The sequence below is a fragment of the Ochlerotatus camptorhynchus genome, unplaced genomic scaffold (genome assembly GCF_037179485.1).
Source record: "Ochlerotatus camptorhynchus isolate MF236.1 unplaced genomic scaffold, CSIRO-AGI_Acam_v1.1 ptg000550l, whole genome shotgun sequence".
NCBI classification, from domain to species: Eukaryota; Metazoa; Arthropoda; class Insecta; order Diptera; family Culicidae; genus Ochlerotatus; species Ochlerotatus camptorhynchus.
In genome coordinates this window covers 2,564,162-2,580,538 of record NW_027041033.1, presented here as the reverse complement: position 1 = coordinate 2,580,538, position 16,377 = coordinate 2,564,162, and the positions used below count along the sequence as shown (strand labels likewise).

Below are 16,377 nucleotides of genomic sequence, written 5' to 3'. Positions count from 1 at the left end.
TTCCACACTCAGGGTTTCCTTGTAGGTTTTGAACAGTCGACAAACTGTTGTTTTCGGCATCTTCAGCACTTTATCCACACCACTCCGAATTTTCCAGATGTTTGTGCACAATATGTTTTCTTCTTTCGAGTTCCATTTGACGTTATTTCTGAACGCGAACGACTACTTTGATCAAACTTGCACCAATTGTTCTCTATAGAAGTGTAAACAAACCTCTGTCAAAGATTTTCGATTCTTAACACTACACTGAACCAAAACATCCGCAATTCTTCGAATGATTATTGCATTGCTCGAGCCCTTTAACAATATGCATTCGAATTTCGGATGATTTTCTTATGGTTGAATTCGTCGTCAGATGATGAACATCCATATGACTGTCATCCAAATACAGGATGATTTTTGTTTGAAAATTAGCTATAAAACATACGGCACTCAGAGGACAAACATTTAAGAATAGTGTGACATGCAAGTGCTTTTAATTAAATTTATATTTTGATAGTCTACAATTCCATACTGAATAGCCATTACAAGCCATTCCATTATGCATACAAAAAATTTTCGTGGTGGAGAAAACCTCCTTCACCACGAATTAGCCAAACATTGGTTTTCATCCTTTACCTATTAACAGCTCTGATAGCGATGCATATACTTCCACCTCGTTTGTCAGCTCTGATCAGCAAATGACGTTCGATAGAATTATTTACATCATCGTTTTGAATGATTTGCGTTATGGGGCTGAACCAAACCCATATGCATTTCCATTTAGTATGACAGTCACTCTGCAGAGAGCATTACGCATTTCAACTGAAGGCCCTATCCCTGCTCATAACAAGTTTCATCCTGTATTCGAGAGGAAAATCATCTGATTTCAAAACAACCGTCATCCGGTTGCAGCTATCATTCGAAAAAAGCGATTTCGGTGTTTTGTTATGAATGGTCTGAGGTTTCATTCGATCAGAGGATGATGTTTGTGTACAGTGTAGAGGAGTGCAAGCGGCGCGCGAGGGGCGTACCAATTTACTTTTAATCAGTGAAATTTTTGGAGAATGTTGCACAAGTCTCACGAAAATGCACATCGTCGTAGTCTGGTCAATGAAATTGTTACAACGGATTTGTCGAAGTTCAAAGGTTCGTCACAAAATTCTAACGTTAGTTCTCGGGTCTTTACTAGAAGCAAACCTAAAATCGAAAATACAGAAAATAGCAATAAATCAGCAGACGGGGAAGTTAAACAACTAAATGAGTAGAAGAAAGAAGGTTCAACAGGACCCATGGAAGGATCGTCAAAGGGCACAATGAAGACGCTAGTTGATCAATACAGACGTCCTCCCGTATGAGTATGCTATAACCACAGACAAACAGACATAACACTCGCAAGTTGTTCATCGAACTAGCATTTAACGGTCAATTTAAAAGTATCGTAGTTGGTAGTACCGCTACTTGTGGCGCGCATAGTCAATTCCCTTGTGTTTGAAGTTTACACACTACCGCCATCTGTTCAGCGTACTACCCACCACAGTGTACTCAACAGATGGCGGTAATGTATTAACGACGATGTTTTTCAGTGAGAAATATTCAAGGTGTTATGTCTGTTTGTCTGTGCTATAACTGTAGAGTGAGTGGTCACCATTACGCAGATTGTCCAGGAAAATTGTGTGGGATTTATCGGTAGGTCTGGCAACGCGGTCCACACCTTCAATCACCAGAAATTCACCTTTTGGTCAATCTACGTTGGCACCAGAGCCGTTATTATCCTACATTCCCGGATACAAATAGCAAATGGTAGAAGAATTGGAACGATATACAAGCGGCATTTTTAAAAATTCATTGCTCTTCTTTAACTTAGTTCAACTAACCTTAGCAATAATAAAACTAGCATATCACAGTCACCCCACATTACGGTTCATACTCACAGCCCAGCGTCGCACTCACCGACGCTTACTTGGCATTCACTTTCTTGGCAACAGTGACAACCGGGGCGCTTAACTTTTTCCCGCTTCATCCCGTGCTCCAATCGCACCGACCGATCATCATCATCATCATCATCGTCATCATCATCATCAATGAGCAGCATCAGCAGTCAGCCTGACAGCAGCAAAAGCATTTCCTTCCCGCCTACTTTACTTTACTCCGTGCGCTGAGATTCAGAAAAGGAGTCAGTGCCTGTAAAGGTCGAAGGGAGGCGGACGGACGGAACGGAAATCTAATATTTTTTCCTTTTAACGGTTCTCTGTCAGTATATGCTTTCATCCGTTTCGTTCCGTTTTCCGTGAAATTTGTCACATTCGAAGCGCACGAAAACGGTCCCTTTTTCGCTCTCGACTCTCTGGTGAGTTTTTCCGCACACGAGAGTTTTTCCACTCTTCGCTCCCGTTCGGTGAGATGGATGCTGTGGGAGACTGCAAGAGCACTCCGATTTGACAGAAGTGTCCGAGCGCTGACGGGGAGCAGTCGTGGTTCCGTGCGAAAGTCATTCGACGCCTGACCGTTGTCCGAATAAAATAGTTGGAGAAGGAAATAAAAAAAAAGTTGATTGCTCTATTCTCATGACTTGGGTGGAAAATGTACGTGTGTGAGTGACCGGAATGTAGTAGGCGTTGGAGGAGTATCATCAAAAACTATCTGTCCTTCGAGTTTTCGGGAAAATCGTTTCGTATAGCCCGCGGGTCGCGCGTGTGTGTGGTGGTAAACCATTGGACTGTGCGATTGTCTCCGTTCGCTGGGTGAATACGGGCCTGGCTGCTCGCGTTCGTTCGTAACATCAGCCACGGACGGGCGGATCGACTACGGCAAGGGATGCCGTGTCTGTGTCTAAGAAAAGAACACTTTTGTCAAGTGGAGAGGATGATGATGATGATTTTTTTGCGCGAGCTGGTCGCGAAAACCCCAGCACCGTAATCAACAGAGTGGTCGTAAGTGATTGAGAAGGAAGAGGAGGAGAAGAGCAAACGGAAAATTACGAATCAATCCAAGTGTGCCGTGGTGAAGTGATGATCAGGTGCTGATTAGAGGAATTTTCTCCAAAAGCAAGGAAAATTTTCACCCGCAACGGTGAGTGTAAGAGTGCGCTGGGAAAGTGAATGAATTTCAAGGGGGTGGAGAAGCGGAAGAGGATTTCGGAAACATCTGAAGGATGCACACGGCAAAAAAGCAGGAGTGTGAGCGCAGAGCTGCAGCAGCATGCAGAGAGAAAGAGTGCGTTTTTGTTGCACGAGCAGTGAGAGGGGTTGGGATGAGAGGTCCTTCATAGCCTACTTGTGCTGGGGCGTACACGTAGACGGAGGACCGACGTTGGATGCGAAAGGTCCGTTTGGTTTTCATAGTTGGAAATCTGTGTAGTCTAAGGACGAGGAAATCGCAGCCTCCAGGCTGACAGGCTTCAATTACACATACAGTCGGATCTGGCTTCAGTGGCGAGAAAGAACCAGAAAGAGAGAGAGAGAGCGTTAAAGCAGTGAGTAGTGAGCAAATAACCTAACTTGATCCAAAGGAAACCAAAGGGGTTGAGGGAGCGAGCCGAACAATTTCTTATGCTATTTTGCCAGTGGCAAAAACTGCAATCAATAATCTCATACTGATGCATATGTATCACAGAGCGCAGTGTGTCCCCATGAACGAGAGCGAGAAGGAACCAAGAATAAGCAGCAGCAGTACCAGCTGCCAAAGGCAGCATCACAAGTAACTATACCAACAACAGCAACAACAAAAAAAAAAATCACTAGCTACTAGAGATACACATTCTTGCTCTAGAGCTAAATACCAGGGGTTTGAGGATGATTTAGAGTCGCGCTCTAAGCGCGCGCGGAGCGAAATGTTTGGATATTTGTAGCAGCCAAACAGGCGGAGCGATCATCAATCAACGACGACGACGACGACGACGACGACGACGACGACGACGGCGACGAAGACGTACGACGAACGCAATGGATAGGTCGCTTTAATGGCCGGTGAAAATTCAAACAATTGCCAGGAGGTAAACCGCCTTCGGTGATAGTGGGATGAATAATTTATTTGGATTCCCGATAATCCAACGCAGAATGTTTCATTGTTGGGGGGTGTTGCGCGAATTGGATCACCGTCCATAAGTGAGCACGGAAGGAAGACAAGCGGCGGCAGCAGCAGCAGCATTAGAAGGGCTTTATTTAATTGCTATGTTTTCATTTCCGACTGTCCCGGGGAGCTTTGCTTTGCGACTCTCGCCACATTTCATGAAGTGCTTGGAACTGTTGTTTGAGGTAATTGTCTGACTCCATTGAATGTGGCAGCAGCAGATTAGTTGTAGTGTCTCGGCGAGTCTGTACGGAACGAAGGACCATGCGCCACCTTTGAATCGCGGTTTTCACTGGAGAACACTTTTGCGTTTTCCTTCATTCGTTGGGAAGCCGAGATAATTTCCATGCTTAACTAATTTGATGCTGTTAAGATTAATGAAATTTTCAATATCCTGAACCAGGGTTGCTTCCACTCACTTGCCATTCAAAAATGTTTTTTTGATTTTTAAATTATGAAATCATTAGATCAAAGATCATTAATTCTAATGATATTTTGTACTTGTAAAATAAGTGTTTGACTCTATGATCTAATAGTGAAATAAGTTATTGCTATATTATTGAGTATTTTGCTATGATTTCACTATTTACCTCTACTCGGGTTCGATTAAGAAAAGAATAACTCATCTAAGAAAATTTGCAGACATATTTGAAATGTTAAACGTTGGATATCAACACATAAGATCAGTCCACGTCGTGCTCTCTTGCCGAGCGATCTATTTCCTTTTTGCTGAAGGAACTGTTACTGCTACCTGAAGCTATAACAAATTTAAACGGCACTTTTCAGTGCTAAATGTTACCTGAAAATTGTCTACCTTGTTATATTCTACCCTAGGCAATCCTGCTTGGATATCGATTTGAAAACTCCTCTTCGATCCTTCGGATTCTCACAGCATTCCGTTTGGAAGTCGATTTGAAGAAACTTTCTTCTGCCGCCATGGCGCCTAAGCGCAAAAGAAAAGAGCAATCCCTTGATCCCCCTTCTGATGAAATTAATTTGAGCAATCAATTTGGTATGCTCACGGAAGATGAGAATGATCCATCATCCAGGCAAAATTCCATTCAACATCCCCGGCTTAATGCCAAAAAGGAAAAGGTCCCCCCTATTGTGATAACCACTTCCGATTTCCATGCTCATCACACGGAGCTTTTGAACTTCGTTAAATCTGCTACACCTTGTAGCCGTTTTCCATTTGGTGGTCATGATATGTGTTAATGCTGATGAGTCCGTTAGAAGGGTGAAATGTGACCCTTCTATGTATCCCCTAAATGCCTCAATCGACAAGAGAGCCGCCAACGCCTCCTTCTCACACGCATGATAATTCCTTTGTGGGGTAGTCATTTTGTGTGAGAAGTAGGCGACGACCCTTTCTTGACCTCCATGGATTTGGGTGAGCACCCCAGCCACCGCTACATCGCTGGCGTCCGTCTGGATGGTGAACTCTTCCGAAAAGTCTGGTGGAGCGAGTATGGGAGCCGAGATTAACTTCTCTTTGATCCTACAAAATGCCTCCTCTGCCGCCTTATTCCATCCAATCACTTTGGATTTAGTTGTCAGAAGATCGAACAGGGGAGAAGTTATACCGCTGAAATCATCAATAAAGCGACGATAATAGTTAGCCATCTCTAGGAAACGACGCAGTTTGGTTATGGTAGTGGGCCTTTCGTACTCCACAATCGCTCTAACTTTCTCTGGATTCGCCCGTAGGCCTTCCGTCGAGAGCAGGTAACCTAGGAATGGCAACTCATTAACGTCAAACTTCGACTTCTCGATGTTTATAGATAGATTTGCCTCTGATAGACGCCTACAGATTTCACGAAGTAACCGTACGTGCTCCTCGAACGTCTCCGATACGATGACTATATCGTCAAGGTATACGAAGACGTTCGGTTCCAATTCACCATGCCCCAGGACTCGATCCATCTGTCGGGCTAAGGATGCCGGGCTATTTACCAACCCGAATGGCAACCTGGTGAATTGGAACATCCCCTTGCCCTGGACACTGAAAGCGGTGTACCTCCGAGAGCGTTTTTCCAAAGGAATTTGGAGGAATGCTTCGGAGAGATCTATGGTGCTCAAATATCTCGCTATAGGGAGGTGAGCTAATATTCGTCCAGGATGAGGCAAGGGGTAGGAATCACGTACGGTTCGTTCGTTAATCTTACGGGCATCTAAACAGAGGCGAACCTTACCCGTCGATTTTATAACAGGGACTACGTTGGATGACCAGTCTGAGTTGGCTCGCTCTATGATACCTAGGTTCAACATCCGTCCTAACTCGGTAGCGACTTTCTCCTGAACTTTTTGTGACAGTCAGTGTATAGGGATATTGCCTCACTGGAGGTTTACCTTTCCATTCTTCGGCAATTTCTATTCGATGTTCGGCAAGCGTATCGGGCTGAGCAACCCTAAAAAAAACCTTTAATTTCGTCGATTTGTCTTTTCTCAGAATCCGTAAGAGTAGCAGACGGATGGTTCTCTCTCGGTGAATCACATGATGTAACCAGCGAACAATTTTGCACCGTGGGCCAAATACGAAATCGACGCCAGAAGTCAATTCCTAGGATGCAATTTACCGACAACTGTCGAACTACCAGTGTAAGGATGATTTTCAGCGTACCCTGAAAATTGAACGGAATGAATAACTGTCCAAGCACCATAAGTTCTGATCCATTAGCAGAGCAAACCTTGATTGGGCTGGTCACCGGTTGAATTTTGTTGCATTGTTTCTTATAAATGTCTTCACTAATGAGTGTTAGCTGACTACCAGAATCCAAAAGACCTTTAGCAGGATGGCCTTAGATTTTAATGGTAGCATAAGGGCGATTGTCGTGGTTCCGAGATAAGAGTCTGCTGGGAATTTGTGTCGTATAGCTCGTCAGCAACAGGCTCCCACAAATCTGAAGTGGTGATGCCCTCCGGATAAGTATTTACGCGGATTGATCCGACGGTCGACGATTGCCGACCATCCGACGCCCGTTTTTTTTTTTTGGCAAAACGGGCAATTTTGGCTTTCGAACCCCTTGAAACCGCAAACTAGACACAATACTCCTTTCCGGTTTCGGCATTGCTCTAAAGCATGGTTGTTTTGTCGGCAGTACAAACATTCATAACGGTGAGGGGGTTTGTGCGAGGCTATCAACATCTCCAACGTTCGTATTGGCCTGGAGGTTCCTTCTTGAGGATTCTCTTCTGGGATCCGGTTGGAATCCATGGGTTTCTTATATTACATTTGTAACGGTTTATTTGGCAACTTTTAGCGATTTTGCCAACTTTGCGTGCGAGTAGCTCGGATTTTCGCGATGCGCGAGCAAAATTTTGATACGCTGCTCTTCTTGCTTGGACGGCATTTTGACAACTGAAGAGTGAATTCCAAAATCAAAATAGGAGCAACATTCTACACACACACACACCTTCAAAATGAGGGGTGTTCAGGTTTTTTAAATGCAAAATTGAAAGAAATACGTCAAGTTGATATTGACCAAATTTTGACCGTATCACCCTTTATTCCTTTTTTGTGTCTTCCACCTTCTTCTTCTGGTTAACTTCCGTGTTTTTGGGACGGAATTTATCCTGGGGTCGCTGGCTAAATGGTGGATGATTAGGGTTTTTGTTTCCTTCTCGGTTTTTTGTTGTCAAAAGAAACAGCATTGGTCGACCTTTCGGTTCCGAATACTTTCGCGAATAGTGAAAAGTTCGAAGCGTCAATTTGATGACCAGCATCTAGCAACTCCGAGAGATTGCCTGTGAGTTTCCACAGCAAGGCTTTCTTATAATCAGACCTCATGTTTCTTCGGAGGATATCTAACTGTTCTCCCTCTGACATGGGGTGGATCATAGAGCGGAACATACTTTCCACGTCGTAGTAGAAGTCCTGGAAGGTCTCGTTACGCTGCTGACGTCTCTGATATACCCGAGCACGCACTAAGGAATCCAGTTCAGGGTGGGCGAAGGACTTCCGAAGCTCAAGCACTAGATGTGTCCAATCCCGCAGCCTTCTCGACGACCTCTTAGACATGTACCAGTTCAAGGCTGGTCCGGTGAAGAGATGAAAAGCGGAATTGAAAAGTTCCGCCTCCGAAACATTTTCGGACAAAGCTAGCTGCGAAACTAAATGAAGAAACTCATTTATAGTTTCAGCCCCTGATCTGTACCATCGTATTTTCCGATTTTCCATTTAGACACTGGCAATGACTTTCTAGCATTCATCCCTTGTGATGAGTCTATGTGAAATTGGGGAGGGAAGCCGGGTGGATTAAGAGTCCATCCCGACACCACGGGTTCTGTTCGAGGAGGTGGAAAATATCCCTGACTGACTGGAACATGAGAAAACGGTGGGGAATTCATACCTGAGAACCTCTCTGGAAAGGATATCGGATTCAACCCTGAGTTCAAACTTTGTGTTTGGAACTGATTAACCCCCGGGATCGAATGCGGCCCTGAATTTGGTACGGAATGTGGGGTGAACGAAGTGTATGACGCACTAGGTAACCAGTCATTGGTCCTTGACGGTTGGTAAATATTTGAAAACTGATTACCCGTTGAGAAGCAAGCCTCTGCCCTGCTTGAATTAATGGGTACCTGGTTCGAAAACGGTGGGTAATAAGCCCTTGGTGACCATTGGTGGCTAGTGTTCGAACTCACTGATGATGCCACCCGTGGGGCTGTATACAATAGGGTTGGGTTCGTTACGGTATTGACTGCAGGGGGCTGCCTTATGCCATCGGGAATTCCCCAATTTTCCTCCGTTTGGGATCCACTTCCTATCCACCTGGGGTTCGGAGTTTGGGAGTACGACAGAGATGAAGGAGTTGCCTCCACAATTTTAACATGCTTTCCAGAACTTGAATTGCAAGATGAAGATTTCGGGATTGTTCCCGTGTATGTAGTTGTAACTGAGTCATGCTGTCGAAGAAAATACACTTCCTAACATCTGCGCAATCGATACATTTCTTGTTCCAAGTTCAAAAGACCATTTCTAACATCGTCAGCTCCTGGATCTTCCGATTCTAGCAAACCTAACCGAGACAAAGATTGAAGAATTTCATCTTCACACGAAGTCGATGTGGTTGTCTTTTCTACGATAGGAGTTGTCGCTGGGGTCTGAATCCTATCTGTTGTTTCGTCAAACAATTTCGCCAACCCCAAGCCGGAATTTTCCATCGGTTGGCGTTTGTTATAAAAAAATTCATTCAGATACACCAAAATCCTTTCCTGAATGTTGTCCAGCTGAAACTGACCTTCTAATCCCATATGTTTTCTGAGTAATTTCACTCTTCTACCTAAGTGTAGTACCGCGGACTGGCACCTCGAAGGTAAGTCCTTTATCGTACTGTTTGCATTGGCCTCAATTTGTTGCAATTTTGTCTCACAACTCACTACTTCTTCGTATGGATCTCTTTTTAGTATTCTTTCGTCTACAGTCGGGTCTTCCCTTTCTAGTTTTAACTTTTCCCTCAACGCTCTCCGTTTCCTGGACATCGAATCATTTCGACCGAATACAATATCCCTGATTTCCAATTCAAAATCAAGCTCATCTCCATTCAGATGGTCTACGCGAATGTCGTAAAACAGCCTATCCAAGTCTTCCTCTAATAGTTCGATAATCTGTCCTCCTTCTGCCATTTTCACACAATTCAAGACTATCAATTCAATAATTCAATAACTTAACAACTTTCCTAAACTTAATATATTTACACCTTAATCTAAAAATTTAGAAATTCAATTCACTGTAATTTGCCACCTTAACTCTGAATTCACAAATTAATTACTGCTAGGAAAAATATAAGTCATATCGCAAAATAAAGAAATCATACGTGTTCAGGAACAAAACTGAAAATTCACTTCTTTGTTTTATACATGATCAAACAGATTTAACCTTTTTTACGCCATCCACTTTGTCGAAGAAACTGTAAAAGTTTCACGATAAATCACTCAAAGCAGTTATCGTGAGTCTCCCCGAGTACGTGTAAATATTCGTAATTCTGTGAACTACGAATATTTTGTTTCGTGGATCGCCAATTGTAAGTAACGGCTAGCTCAGGGTTACTCTTAATCCTGGGTCGGCTTCCCACGTACTTCAGGCAGACTCTTGGGGAACAAAGCGGACAACCAACCAAACCAATCACGACTAGAAGAGGACTCGCATGCAAACCTAAGGCTCTAGTATTAAAGAATAAACGTCACAAATTTATTTTAACATTTTATTTAGGACATATGAGAGGTGAGGGAAGGAGGGAATTTTTGGGAGAGGGTATCGGTGCGGCCGTTCAGCTGCTGGTGGGGCCCTTCACATGCTTGAAGTGCGAGAGAGAGTGTGTTTCTGCTGACATACCTGATCCGGCTTGCTTGTTGGAGGGGTGCTCACGAAAGGGGGCGGGGGAACACATCGGTTCCAAGCACTGGCAAGCGGGGGCGGACCCGCTGGTCCTCACCAGGCTGGTAACCTCCTTGGGGTCCGTTCCTCCGCTCCACGACCGTGTGTAGTCACCGAAATGGCGAAGGGGACTCGGCTGACTACCTGCACCTGAGGTTGAATCCGAACGGATGCCAGAACGGATCTATTCCAGGAAAAGGAGGCTTGCTTGACCTTAACCCAGGGTCCTGTAGCCCGTCCGTCAATGGTGAGGTTCTTCGAGGTTGGAGTTCCCACGTGGTCCACTCAATGGAACGTCAACGGTCCGACCAAGGGGAACGTTGATTTGGACTTCTCCGGTCGATCTGCTTTCCGTCTGGTAGATACGGTTCCGCCACGGTCCAGATAGTCCTACGTGGTCTTTTCGGCCAGGCACAGTTCCGGGCTTCACTGGCTCCTCCCACAGGTTGCTTCGGCCGTCAGAGGGCTACTCTGGCACTTCCCGCGTGGCAAAACTTCAGCCCAATCTGGGCTTGGCACTACTCTTCCGGCTCCACGAACTTGGCTCAGCCGTCACGCCCCGGTGAACTTTTTCCGGACACTTCCACCTCAATCGACTCCGCACACCACCCGAACGTTTGATTTTTTTTTGGTTTTTATTTTTCCACTGAACAAACTTGTCCAAAAAGCGTCTCGTTCGTTTGATCGTCCCGTACTTTCTGCCGACCTCCGCTTTTCCTAGGCCATATCTCCTTCTTTCTCTCGTTTCACTCTCTCCCTCTTTCACTCTCACTTTCTCGTTGACAGGCGGAAATAGACAAACGTTCCGATTTCGCCCGTTGGAGATGTCAACTGTGCTTTGCGTTTGCGCACGGTGGGTTGATCAGTAGTGTTTTTTTTTTGGTTTAAAATCGAGTGTGGACTTTGCCGTCTTTTGTTTTTATTTTCAGGGAGCACAAAGGACAAATAACGCAAGCGTGGTTTAGGCTTGTCCAATGGCTTTATTTTTGTACTTAATGCTTATGACTACATGCAAAGTCTTACAAATAGTTATATACATTTGCTGGTCAACTTATTAACTGGGTTTAAATATTTATGTTAAACATAAATTAAAAAACAAAAACAAAATAAACTGGCAAAAGGAATATAATACTAAACACAGAAACTTAACTAACCGATGAGCCTACCTTAAAGTTTTGAATTTATAACTAAACTAGCTACCTACAGTTAAATATCATATTCGCAAAAACTGTACATCGCCAATCGACTTCAAAGCCATTGTTGGCGGTGATTGACCGGTAACAATATCCTTCGCCCAGAACGGAAGATGTTCCTGCAACCACTTCTGAGTGCGGTTCGAGGTGTGGCACGGAGTCCCATCTTGTTGAAATACAACATTTGTTTTCGAACCGCACTGTTCTTTGATCCACGGAAGAACATACTTAAAATCCCGATGTAGACCTCCGTTACCATAACGTTAGCAGAATGCTTGGTCAGATACACGTTCTTGTGCTCGTCGGCCACGTTTTTTACCGGAAGAGAACTAACATACCGGTCGGTTATGGAATTTGATACGGGATCGACGGTAAACATGCTCTCGTCGGTGAACAGGATTACCGGATTTTTTCGCTTAAGGAAGTTCAAGATTTTCTTGCATCGTTCGACTTGTAGCTCCCAGATGCGGTTGGTAATCATGTGAGTTTTTTTTCCGTGCCCTCGACTTCACCCCGCAATCTTCCTTTACGATCTTCCGTGCCGTAAACTCACTGATCCCGTGTTCCTTTGCCATTTTCCTTATTGAACGCACTGGATTCACCCGAATCTTCCTTTTGATAGCAGCGATAACCCTCGGAACCCGAGCTGACCTCGGACGACCTGTGCGGATAGTTTTCCTTTCTTTTCTAGGTCTAAAACCCTTTTGACGGTCCACCGGGACACTCCCACGGCGATTGAAAAGTCTTTTTGCGCCATTTGCGCGTGGGACAAATCACGAATACGCTGCCACTTCATCATGGTGCAACTGTCAAACTAAGTATATCATTTTTTTTTACACACAGCCTACTACGGTATGAGCTATACGTTACGTGCATGCAAAGAAAACCAAGGCATTGTATGCACAGGTGAAACGGGAGCCTTATTTGTACGATGGTGCAAACATTATCACGCTTACGGTATATTATGATACAACTGTTATGTTTGAATTACTAAATGTTATCAATGGCATTTGAAATTTAATTAGTTTTGGGGTCCCTCGCAGTCAACCACAACTGACCGTTTAATTACTGATGGGAATAAATAACACCAACAACACTACACCCATACAGACACTACTCTCTAAACCAAACAAAAAAAAAGTTTTTTTTTCAAAAAATAACAGCATAAGCTAGCCCGCAGCTGCTCTCATAACAATCAAAATTGAGGCAGATCATTTTCATCGCTCGCTTCGCTTTTCGCACTACACTCAGGGTTCAGCAGCCAGCGAGTAAGCCCAGTGGCATTTCCCTCGTGTCCCACTTTTCCGGTCCACCACACGACACACGCCATAGCCAGACGGTTCACCACCAAGGACCACGGTCATCGCTACCTACTGACTCTGCTCTCTGGTCCAAGATCGCGTGCAATCTCTCTCTCTCTCTCTCGCTCGCTCTGCAAAAAAAAAACTCCAGCAATCACGCTCACTCTCCCCATGCTCGATCCGTGTTGGTCACTGGGTTCGTTCGTCCACCACCACCAACCATCATCCATTCATTATTCCATTTGTGCCGAGATAAACCAACCGCGGATTGCTCTTCCAAGATAGAAGAGGCCGAATATGAAGTGTGTGCTGCTGTCGGGGATTTCCATGTGCCATGTCGCACAAAAGTTATATAATTGTTTTTGTGTGGCTTTCTTTCGCCTCCCGCCTGAGCCTTCGATGCTTGGGAGGATTCGTTCTCAACGGATTTGAGAAGAACTATACTACTATGACTACTATGACGGGCGATGGCGGGAGTCGAAGGAGGCACTGCTTTGTTGTCCTGACTCTGGTGTGACGGGGGATTTTCAACGGTTGCTTGGATGGCACTTGAAAGTGCGGGTCGGTCTTTGGGAACTATAGTGGTGACGATGAGGACGACGACGATAAGTGGAATGGGATGAACAAAGGATAACGACCGGAATTTGCCGTGTGAAAAGCAGTGAGCATCCTCTGCGGGACGATTATCACAAGTGTGTGCTTCACCGTCGCACGGGAAGCAGGAGGAAGAAGATTTGCGGCATGCCAAGAAATTAAAAGATTATTTTTCAAAGTGTGAATTCTTCTTTTTTTTTCAGGGCTTGATCATTTCCTAGGAGGCGGTGAAGAGGAAAATCGAAATAAAACAAACGAAAAGTGAAGGTAGCAGCCAGGGGAAAAAAAAACCTGTTTGTCTATTGCCTATGGCAGAGGGAAAATTGTGAAAAGTCGAAAGAACAACGAGAAAAGTATTAAAAAAGTATTAGGGAAAATAAAAATATCTATTAAAGTTTAGAGTCTAGCGAGAAGGCGAAGCACAAGCGGAAAACGGATCGCCCGTGTTCGGAGAACGAGAGAAATGTCGTACCGTGACACGAATTCGACGACGGCGACGGCGTCGCGACGCCGGTTGGAGGCTGGCGACGGTGGAAGCAATGAAAAATGAAGAAAAATGTTTGGATCGCATTATATAACTAAAATAGAATCCATCAGCGTTGTCATTGGCGTGTAGAACCGTGCGGGAGCGCTCCGTGTGTGAGTGTGTCGAGAGAGCGCGAATAGTGTGTCGTGCCGTGGTGGTGCGTCGCGAATGTTTAGTGCGGCGGGCAGTGGTTGACATGGCTACCGCTGTCGCTTACTGAGATGCTGCTACTCCTGCTTAGTGGGAAGGAAGATAAATAATTTCGAGATTATGCTTCTGGTTGTATAGCGCGCTGAGAGAAAAAAAAGTGAAACAACGATTTTTTTCAGCTTCGATGAATTGAGGCAGACGAGTGAGTGAGTGAAATATAGACGCAGAAAGTCGGCGGCGGCGGCGAACGGCAAGGAAGCATTCTTCACCCTGGATTGGCATTTCTCGGCTAACGAAACGGAATCTGATTTGTGAGGTAAGTGCTGATGTTCTATGCTGTACAACGTAATCAAATTGTTATGGTTGTGGTAAATGGTTTGCACATTTTATGACAGTTACATTGACAACCGAACCAGATGATCAAAGCGCCGAAGGCCTTTTGCTTTTCGACGGATGGCTCACCCCAGTCTACTTGGGTTTTATTTTGCCTTCCGGTGTTCACAGCATAGCATAGCAACAAATAAGGACAGAACCGCACCATCTCGGTGTGGAACATTCCATCGACAGGTGTAGCGTTTTATGTTTACGGTCTGAAATATGGTAACATTCCATGTTCTTGGAAAATGGTTACAGGGTTGTTTTTGACGGTTATCCGACGTCTGATGGAAAGGTTTGGATCTTTTATTCGGGTTTCTCCGGTTTTATCGATAGGAATTTTCCTGGTATTCAGATTTTTTTTTCGTTAGTCGTTCGAGCGGTTTGTTTCGAATACTTGAGCGTGAAGCTAGTTTTCAGAATACAGAAATACCATAAACAAAAAGTTAAAGTGGATCTCAGAAAATCGTAACAATTAGTAATGTTGTTCCTCATGGAAAAATGTTAGACCCGTATTTTTTTCATTTCCCCATTAAGGTGGCCCCTTACGTGTTAACCGTGTTAGGGGTTAAATTTTGAACCCCAAAACCCGGTTTTTAATCAAATGGTCAAATGAAAGATTAATAAATCTCAAGGGGGAATCAACTCTGCACACCTCAATCTGTGCCGAAAGCTTAGCCAACCGCTGTGCCGAAGCGTGTCAATCAAGTATCCCATGAGCTTGGCCACCCTGAAGATTTAATGTCTTTTGTGTTTGTTTATTTGTGATTGTGCAAGAAAACAAAGCGTGGTAAAAATAAATTTATGTATACAGCCTAAAATCACTGCCGCAGCACGGAATTTACCCTAGAATAAGCAAACCAAACCAAATCTGTTCCAAGAAGATTGATTGTAGCCCTGGTGCATGCCGTTTCTGGAAAGTTAGATGTGGTTCTTCATCCATGGCGTTGGCTAAGGAACAGTACAACCAACAATCAATACGAAACTAACGATTTTAAATTGGCTCACTACTTGACTAGCCTATTGGTCCCAAGCAAACGATTAACGTACCCCATTCTAGTCAAAATTCCAGTACTACACTATGTTTGTTTTGATTCGCTATGAAAGATTGACAGATAAAATGAGGGGTTAGTGGATTCTCCTATGTTTCGAGGGGTGAATCGATTAGCTTGGGACCGAAAAGAGTACCAGAGCTGAGCCAAAAAGTTGAGCACGTTATTTCGGGACCTTCTAGTCTTAGAGTTACCTCTATGGTACAACAACGATAACAACGGCGAGGTGGAGGTGGAACTGTTCAATCGACTGCAAGCGGAGGACGGCTACATGAAGATCGATTTTCTCGAGGTGAACAACTTCGAGGTGTCGAATGTGATCCTCTTGTATGCCAAGAACATGGTTCGAAGCGGTTAAGGATCGTGTTTAGGCTGTTGAAGTGTAGTCAGGTATACCTTGGTGTAACGTAACTGTCACTTATGACTTCCATCGGTGTTGGTTGGAAATGCTATCTAACATGAAGTCATAATTTATTAGCTAGAGAATGATCTTAGAAGAGAGTAGGCGGATAGTTCCGTTAGAGTACGGCAGTATAAAAATTGAAGTCAAACGCACACCTTTTGCCTAACCCGTACCATGTACGCGAAGATTTGAAGTACAGCTATCCCCCGAAGAACGCGTTACCCTTTGAGTTGCACCCACCGGTTTTTCTCGGCGGGTTTTCAATCAGAGTCGGTCTGAACTAGTCACTCGCAGAAAATCGAAGCGCTTGGCTGAAAACCCACCGAGATCAAACGGTGGGTAGAACTCAGTGCATAA

At 44.5% G+C, this 16,377-nt stretch overlaps 1 protein-coding gene across 1 annotated transcript in view; it reads left to right on the top strand.

Moving 5' to 3' along the window:
- The first annotated feature begins 2,452 nt into the window (after positions 1 to 2,452).
- Positions 2,453 to 16,377, top strand: part of Neto (Neuropilin and tolloid-like) — a 316,873-nt gene continuing 302,948 nt past the window's right edge. Inside the window, exons 1-2 of the mRNA XM_065236417.1 lie at positions 2,453 to 3,051; positions 13,718 to 14,506. The gene's annotated coding sequence lies outside the window, so the exon portion shown is untranslated. The remainder of the gene's footprint in view (positions 3,052 to 13,717; positions 14,507 to 16,377) is intronic.